This window comes from Phyllostomus hastatus, unplaced genomic scaffold, assembly GCF_019186645.2.
Source record: "Phyllostomus hastatus isolate PE091 unplaced genomic scaffold, TTU_PhHast_1.1 phas_scaffold_39, whole genome shotgun sequence".
Taxonomy (NCBI): domain Eukaryota; kingdom Metazoa; phylum Chordata; class Mammalia; order Chiroptera; family Phyllostomidae; genus Phyllostomus; species Phyllostomus hastatus.
In genome coordinates this window covers 17575088-17583855 of record NW_025334028.1, presented here as the reverse complement: position 1 = coordinate 17583855, position 8768 = coordinate 17575088, and the positions used below count along the sequence as shown (strand labels likewise).

General features: G+C 38.1%; 1 non-coding gene across 1 annotated transcript; it reads right to left on the bottom strand.

The window, feature by feature from the left end:
• Nucleotides 1-6889: 6889 nt before the first annotated feature.
• Nucleotides 6890-7023, bottom strand: LOC123807018. Its single transcript, XR_006783585.1, has one exon. It is a non-coding gene; the product is annotated as a small nucleolar RNA SNORA13 (small nucleolar RNA).
• Between the last annotated feature and the right edge of the window lie 1745 nt (nucleotides 7024-8768).

Below are 8768 nucleotides of genomic sequence, written 5' to 3'. Positions count from 1 at the left end.
AAAATGCTGTACAAAATGACTTTTGACCATGCTTTTTTAACACTCCCTTTTCTTAAAGGCTAGCTAAGTAAAGTGTATAAGCTTTTACTTTCTTTTTTTTTTAAGATTTTATTTATTTATTTATTTTTCAGAGAGGGAAGGGAGGGAGAGAGAGAGAGAGAGAGAGAGAGAGAGAGAGAGAGAGAGAGAGAGAGAAACATCAATGTGCGGTTGCTGGGGGTTATGGCCTGCAACCCAGGCATGTACCCTGACTGGGAATCGAACCTGCGACACTTTGGTTCGCAGCCCGCTCTCAATCCACTGAGGTACGCCAGCCAGGGCTAGCTTTTACTTTCTACTTGCATAGATGATTATAATGGAATGATAATCAAACTGTTGCTTTAAATGTAGAAGTAACTTTTATGTATATATTGTCTCTTTTTAATTATAACTTTCCCTTTTAACAGGGTACACACTTTCACAAGGTTATAAAGGTTCTGAAATCACTTCTGTGTGTATTTAGCTCAGTGCTTGTTTACAGATGGCAACAACTTTACAGTGTGTAGTTAGGTTTACTGACCTCAGAAGGAAAAAAAGACCAGTTTGATCATCTATAATAATTTTTAATTATTTTACTAAAAATCTAATGAAATAAATTTAAAGATTAAATGCCTTAAATTTACAACAATATTGCATACAGTATTAACATCTTTATAGTATCTGAGAGCTTTGGAAATACCACATAAAATTTGATGATAAACTATATCTGCTATATATTGTAGCTTTGTGAATATAAGAACATAAGAATATTGCTAAAAAGATATTTTCAGTGTATTCTGAATTTTAAATCATCTATTTAAGCAAACATTTACAGTTGAGTACCTATTATGTGTCTGGAACAAGGTCAAGCATTTAAGACAACCAGGCTGAGTGAGGGCACTTTTGTTGATGCAGAGGAGTGAGAGCTGATGAGCCATCTTCCCAGCCCTCTCTCATGTTTAGAATTATTGATCTGAAAGGCAGAGGTTCTCTCTAGTTGTAGCTCTGCTTCAGAGAGAATTCCCTGGGCAGATGCTTCGGGCTCAGTGGGTCCCACAATTAAGTAGGAATAAAGCCACTGAGAAGAAGGGAGATTTTTAATTAAAACTGACCTAGAATTTTCTGATGCTTATAGACATTATAGCAGAATTCTTCAGTACAGGGGTGGGCAAAAGTAGGTTTATAGTTGAGAGTATGTGAAACACAGAATTAATAAAGCCATTGTAATAAATATAACCTGCATGTCTTTTCCCATATAAACTATGAATCTACTTTTGCCCATCCCTTTAAATAAACAATAGCAATTCTGCCTTCTGGTTGATAAGAGATTAACTAGGTTTTGTTTATCTGAAATCTTTTTTTATTTGTTTATCTGAAATCTTTTATCATTGACTTGTGTGCTGCACAGTAGGGTTACAAGTGAATAACAGAGACACCATCCCTGCCCTCAGGGAGCTTATGCAGATCTAGTTGAGAAGACAGATAAAGGAGCGGCAGTTACAATACAGTGCAGCACCCAAGCGAGAACAGGGAAGCAGGGTGCCTAGCTCAGTCTTGAGAATGGTAGTAGTGAGCACCCAATAAAGACTGTCTTGAGGAATTAATAGTTGAAACTACATACAAAAAAGAACCTGTAAAAACATGTTAGGAAAGTATGAGGGCCTGGGAGAGCGGAGGAAAGTGTTCTCCCTTGCTATGCCAAGGAATAGCAAGTGACCTCTAAGAAGGATTTAAGTTGAAAAGCTTATGACTCTTAAGAAAAAGATCTATTTGCCTGGATCACAGGAATTGAGACTGAAGGCAGAATCAAGGACTCATTACCCATGTTAGGAGTTTGGGTTTTGTTCTAAGGACAATGCAGAACCATCTATATATAGTAAGCAGTGCAAAATTTTAGAACATCATTATAAAAAGAAGAAAGGAAAAAAGATAGGTAGCAGAGAGAGGTCAGTAACAGACTGTGGCAATAATCTAGATGAAAGATGTTTGAAGAGAGAAGCAGAATGTGGCAGCCATGGAGATTAAATAAAGATAATGTGAGCTGTTTAGGAGTTAGTGTTGGGAAGAATTTAATGCTATGTACGTGAAGGATTCAGGAGAAAGAAGAATAAGTGTGACTTGTAGATTCTTAGTTGGAGTAACTGCATGAATAATGGTGCTATTTCCCAAAATAAGAAGATCACAGGAGAGAAAAGAATGTTTATGTAATTGGTTTAAAAATACTGAGCTTGAAACAACAAGTGTTGGAGAGGTTGTGGAGAAAAGGAGACCCTAGTGTACTGTTGGTGGGACTGCAGACTGGTACAACCACTATGGAAAACAGTATGGAACTTCCTCAGAAAACTAAAAATGGATCTGCCTTTTGACCCAGCAATTCCACTGCTGGGACTATATCCTAAGAACCCTGAAACACCAATCCAAAAGAACCTTTGTACCCCAATGTTCATAGCAGCACAATTTACAATAGCTAAGTGCTGGAAGCAACCTAGATGCCCATCAGTAAATGTATGGATCAAAAAGCTATGGTACATTTACACAGTGGAATTCTATGCAGGAGAAAGAAAGAAGGAGCTCCTACCCTTTGCAACATCATGGATGGAACTAGAAAGCATTATGCTAAGTGAAATAAGCCAGGCAGTGAAAGACAAATACCATATGATCTCACCTTTAACAGGAACCTAAACAACAAAACAAACCAACAAGCAAAATATAGTCAAAGATACTGAAATAGAGGACAGGCTGACAGTGACCAGAGGGGAGAGGGGAAGGAATTTCAGAGGAGAATGGGAAGGGTTTACAGGAACAAATATAAAGGACACATGGACAAAAACTAGGGTGGGGGTGGTAATGGGAGGGAGGTAGGAGGGAGGTGGGAGGGGTGGGTGGGTGGGCTGGAATGTAAGTAAAAGGCAGAAAACTGTACTTGAACAATGATTTAAATTAAAAAAGTACTGAGCTTGAACTGCTTCTGGAACATAAAGAAAATACTTGGAGTGGAGCTGTCAGAGGTATGTAAAGCCATGAGAATTAATATATGCAATTGCCTAGAAAGAATATACATAGGGAGGGGGAAGAAATAGGTCTGAACTACAGCAAAATATAAAGTATACATAAATAGAGAGAGCCTAAAATTGAATTTGAGAATAGCCAGAGATCTAAAAAGCAAACTGTGAAAGTCCAGGACAACAGAAGCCAGTAGCAGAGTTTCAAAAGGATGAAGTGGTAGTCAGCATCCTATGTGGCCAAGTAAGATGAGTATTTTACAAATGTTCATTAGATTTAGATACAAGATCTTTTGTTGATTTGCAAAGCGCATATATGACTTCTTTTTTTAAAAAATACATTTTATTGATTATGTTATTACAGTTGTCCCATTTTCCCTCCTTTATTCCCTTCCACCCTGCACACCCCCTCCCACCCACATTCTCCACTTTAGTTCATGTCCATGGGTCGTACATACAAGTTCCTTGGCTTCTATATTTTTTATACTATTCTTACCCTCCCCCTGTCTATTTCCTACCTACCATCTATGCTACTTATTTTCTGTACCTTTTCCCCCTCTCTTTCCCTCCCACTCTCCTGCTCATAACCCTCCATGTGATCTCCATTTCTGTGATTCTGTTCCTGTTCCAGTTGTTTGCTTAGTTCATTTTTGTTTTTGTTTTAGGTGTGGTTGTTAATAACTGTGAGTTTGTTGTCATTTTACTGTTCATAGTTTTGATCTTCTTATTTTTAGATAAGTCTCTTTAACATTTCATATAATAAGGGCTTGGTAATGATGAACTCATTTAACTTGATCTTATCTGAGAAGCACTTTATCTGCCCTTCTGTTCTAAATGACAGCTTTACTGGATAGAGCAATCTGGGATGTAGGTCCTTGTCTTTCATGACTTGGAATATTTCTTTCCAGCCCCTTCTTGCCTGTAAGGTCTCTTTGGAGAAATCAGCTGACAGTCTGATGGGAACTCCTTTGTAGGTTACTGTCTCCTTATCTCTTGCTGCTTCTAGGATTCTCTCCTTCATTTTTACCTTGGCTAATGTAATTATGATGTGCCTTGGTGTGTTCCTCTTTGGGTCCAAATTCTTTAAGACTCTCTGAGTTTCCTGGACTTCCTAGAAGTCTATTTCCTTTGTCAGATTGGGGAAGTTCTCTTTCATTATTTTTTCAAATAAGTTTACAATTTCTTGCTCTTCCTCTTCTCCTTCTGGCACCCCTGTAATTCAGATGTTGGAACATTCAAAGTTGTCCTAGAGGTTCTTCAGCCTCTCTGAATTTTTTTGAATTCTTGTTTCTTCATTCTTTTCTGGCTGACTCTTTCTTTCTTCCTTCTCCAAATATTTGATTTGAGTCCTGGTTTCCTTCCCATCACTATTGGTTCCCCGTGCATTTTCCTTTATTTCACTTCTTGTAGCCTTCATTTTTACCTCTATGTTGTGACCATACTCAACCAATTCTGTGAGCATCCTGATTACCAGTGTTTTGAACTGTGCATCTGATAGGTTAGTTATCTCTTCATTGCTTAGTTGTATTTTTTCTGGAGCTTTGATCTGTTCTTTCATATGGGCCATTCTTTTTTTTCCCCCCTTGGCGTGCCTGTTACATAGTAAGGGGTTGGGTCTTAGGTGCTCACCAGGGCAGGACAACCCACATCACTGTGCTGTGACACTGTATGTGGGAGAGGGGTCTGAGAGGGAACCACTTGCTCAGCTCTCTACTGGCTTTCAGTCACTTCTTCTACCACCCACAATCAAATTGGGTCCTTCTGGTGCTGATTCCTGGGCAGGTGGGCTTGTGTACATTCTAGGACCCTGTAGGTCTCTCTAACGAACTCTCCTATGAGCCTGGGAGTTTCTTCCAGTGCCACAACCCTCACAGATTTTTTCAGTCAGAAGTTTTGAGGCTTTATTTTCCCACACTGGAGCCCTGGGTTTCACATTCTGTCTCACTCCCTAGTTGTTCATATGGTTTATTTGCACTCAAATGTGGGACCACACACTCTGCCAGCCACCATCTTGCTGAGAGTCCTCTCCACCCCACTGCCTGTCTCCATCCCTCTTACCGGTTTGGATGAATGTTTCTTCTTTAACTCCTTGGGTGTTGGACTTTCATACAGTTTGATTTTCTGGCAGTTCTTGTTGTTTCTTGTTTTTAGTTTTGCTGTTATCCTTCTTCTGGTTGTGGGAGGAGGCATGGTGTGTCTACCTATGCCTCCATCTTGGTCTTATAACTTTTTTATTATATGTTAAGTGCAGCCATTTTCTTGCTGTTTTAGTACCATGATGTTCTACATCATGAAGTACTACACTAGGTATTTTATATATACCTCCTCATGTGATCTTCACAATTGCCCTGTCATCTGGCATTATTGTGTCCACTTTACAAACAAGGACGTCGAGCTTATAAAAAACTTATGCTGAACCACAGGGAGTTGCAGTTGAATGTAGGTTTGCTTTTCTCTCAATACCACCCTGTCTCCTAGGCATTCTGACTCAATACCTGAAGATGTGAGATCAAGCCATAACTGTCGTAAAGCTGGTCTTGATCTGATTTTAATTGAGTTTGTGCTGACACCTGGTTCCCACCTTATAGCCCAGTTTGGACTTCAGTGTTACTGTTCTCTGTCCATGTTGTGTCTTGGAAATCTTTGTAGAATGGGGTAACTAAATAACACTCCTATCCATATTTTGGGACAGATAACCATTGGTTGTGGGGCTGTCAAGTTCATTGTATGATGTTCAGGCATCCTGACCTCTACCTACTAGATGCCAAGTTGCATCCACTCGCTCTTAACAGTGAAAATAAAAAATGTCTCCACAGTTTGCCAACGGTCCTTAGGGGGCAAAATTGCTCCCAATTGAGAACCACTGGCCTAGACTCACAGTGCGTCTAATCCTGATGCTCTGTCTTATTGTTATAGCCCTTGCTCTCTTCCTCCTCCACACTGCTGAGAAACTGGAAATCAGTCCCTGCCCACTGCACAAGTTGTTATGCTGCCCCTATCCAATCACCATTGGCTGCCAACTTGGACTCTGAATAACCTTTTCCTGGACATCCTGCTGCTAGGCTCCACCAGCCTACCGGGAAAAATATGTTACACCACCTAAAACCTCCCACCTGGTGACCTTTGCCATGTTTCTCTCTAACCCATTCTGTTGCTGGACTGCACTTCTTTATTCCTACAGCCAAATGACTCCTTCTCTAAAGTCTAGTTTAAGGTCCAAATGCCTGCTTTCTGTCTCTTCTGCTGTACTTAACCAGGAAGTTTCTGTTCATATTCTAAGGTATGAGACTTTGTAACACTAATAATGATGCAAAAGTGTGTATAAGAGGGAGGGTATAGCAGCCCTCAAGACAAGTTCCAAAGCACCTCTCCTTTCCTTTAAAAAATACCCCTTTGTACTTTAGCACTTAGTTTAAATTCACTTTCAAACTCTATTTTCTCTATTAACCCTTAGAGTAATGTCTCAAGTAAAGTAGTTCCTCATTTAATATTTACTATGCATTAAATTGCCTTTTGCAAATTCTAGGGTTACATACTAATTGCAGAATTAAAGACCTTAGTAAATAAGATGATGTCACTTGGCATACTCAAATCTATGCCTGCGATCTTTAATTATCACACTCATAGGTTTTGTGCTTCCATGTTTGGATTTTTCTTTTTCTAGAGTTATTCAGAGGCATTCTCTTCTTCTTATTTCAGTTTCTATGAGCTTAATTCTCTTTTATTTTATGCTTCTTTCTTAGGCTTGGTGAACAAAACTGCAGGCGGGATTCCAAATACAGATCTACCAGGGTTTTACTGTGTTTTGTTTCTGTATGAGTAAAGTAATATTTTCTGGTATAAACATTCTTTCTGTTGATTTTGTTTTACACTGTTACTTATGCAGCTCCTACACCAAAGACATAATATTCAAAGGCAGGAAAGGGCTGCAAAGTGTTTAGTTTACACCTTTCTTGACACCACATTCACTAGTTTCCAAAAGTGAACGGGCAACACAAAGGCAATCTTTCTGTTGATTTTTACTACTGGCCATATCCGGCAGTTTCACTTAAAAATTTAAGAAATCAGTTTATGCAATGAAATATTCAGTGACTCTAGTTAATGACATTTTATGTTAAATTCCTGCTTCAACATCAGATGATTTATTTTGCTTGTTTATGTCATGAATCAGTGATATCCACATGTCATATCTGTAGGTATATGTTTCTAATAGGAATACTGATCACCCACCTATAGCCTTTAAAACGATTACATCCCTAAGTAAGGCCTGGTCTCTTTTGAAAATGTGTCATTTTGGGTGTCAGCCATCTTGGAAAACTAAGTTATAATTTATTTAGGCAGGTGAGGGGATAATATTAAGTATTCTTAGGATTTTGTTCTCTTAAGCCTAGATTTGATGAATCTCACACTAAGGGGAGTTCCTTGGTAGCAGGAATTGAGAATATAAATAACACTAGTCATAATAGAATGATTCTTGTATGTAAGGCCAATAAGAAATTTATAGTTTCATTTAATCTCATAGAAACTATAAGATGTGAGTGGGCACTATTTTATTATCTCTATTTTATAGCTGGAGAAATTCAGACAGAGAGTTTAAATAATATGTCCAAAGTCACTCAAGTAGTAAGTGAGGAACTTGGATATAAAGTTAGGTCTGCTTAAGTTCAAAAGCTCCAAGCTAAGCCAATATTATTACTAAAACTGCTACAATGGTGGCAGGCTAAGAGCAAGATAAGAACATTACTAGAGCATTTTATTAGAGTACTGTCCAAGAGAAATATAATACAAATCATATGTAGAATTTAAACTTTTCTAGTAGTCACTTTAAAATAAAAAAGGGACAGATAAAAATAATTTTGTGTATTTTACTTAACTCAACTCTTGTCAAAAATATCATTTTAATATATAGTCAATTATCATTAATGAGGTATTTTAAATTCTTTTTGTCTGTTATGTGTTTGAAATTCAGTATGCATTTTACACTTTCAGCTCATCTCAGTTGGGACTATGCATATTTCAAGTGCTTAAGAGTCACTTATGGCTAAAGGGTACTGCATCAGCACAGATCAAGAGACCTCAAAACAGATTTGAGGTTATATATTTTAAAGATTGCCTTCCATCATGTCATTTTATATCACTTAAAAAAAATTTCTGGCCTTGGGTGATTTTGTGTTTGACTGATCCAGTCTTAAAAAGTTGATGAGGTTCAGTAATCCACCTACCTCTATTAGTGGCTGTCATAAATGAGGAAGATGAAACTGGTTAGGATTTCAAGAAAAAGGTAAAATCAAGCGACAAAAGTCAGGATTTTAGATTGAGCTGCTCCTTATCCATCACAAATGCAAGAATTTTAGTTTCTTAGGACGTTAATAACTGCCTAACAACAGTTTAGAATTTCAGAGGTTTTCTGTATATTAGTCTTTGACCTTCCTTTTCTTGCCTGATGATTTTTTATTTACCTGGTAAATTTACAAATAGATGGCTTCCTGAAATGTGCAGACACGGCTCTTCCTTTTTTTCCTAAGATTAATCCAATGAGTGATCTGGGAGTGGACAATTAGTGTCTCCTTACCAGTCATATCCATCAACTACCCTCAACCAAACTTATGCCCAAAATGCCACAGTGTACATGGCAACAAACCTCCAACATGACTGCTATGCAATAGCCCCTTCTTTTTAGAAGTTCTAGAGCCACTATACTTTAAAACCAATCCTAGAAGCAAAATTCAAAGGTTATTCACAGGCATT